We start from the raw sequence: 323 nt of genomic DNA, 5'->3' as shown, positions 1-323 counted from the left end.
CATGCTATGTCAGGAGCCGGGTCTGGACAGGAGAAGCCCCACGCTGGGCAAACCTCACAGACGATTTTAGCCAGTGAATGAGTAAGCGGAGGTTATGTTCTCAGCTGAAACCCCTGAAGCACGCGGGTGACAGCAGCAGCACGTGAGCGGGGAGGGCTGCGCTCACGGCCCAGGCACCTCCCTGGGCATTCGCTACGCCGCGGGCAGCAGAGCCTGGACCCAGTCCGCACCGCTCGCAGAGGGACAGTGCCACATGTCTCCCAGTCTCCACCCGAATTTGTTTTCTCAGTCATAAAAATTATGATTTAGTGCAGAGTTTCGGG

This window comes from Phaethon lepturus, unplaced genomic scaffold (assembly GCF_000687285.1).
Source record: "Phaethon lepturus isolate BGI_N335 unplaced genomic scaffold, ASM68728v1 scaffold6688, whole genome shotgun sequence".
NCBI classification, from domain to species: domain Eukaryota; kingdom Metazoa; phylum Chordata; class Aves; order Phaethontiformes; family Phaethontidae; genus Phaethon; species Phaethon lepturus.
The sequence above is the reverse complement of the archived record's forward strand: the minus strand, read 5'-3'. Positions refer to the sequence as shown.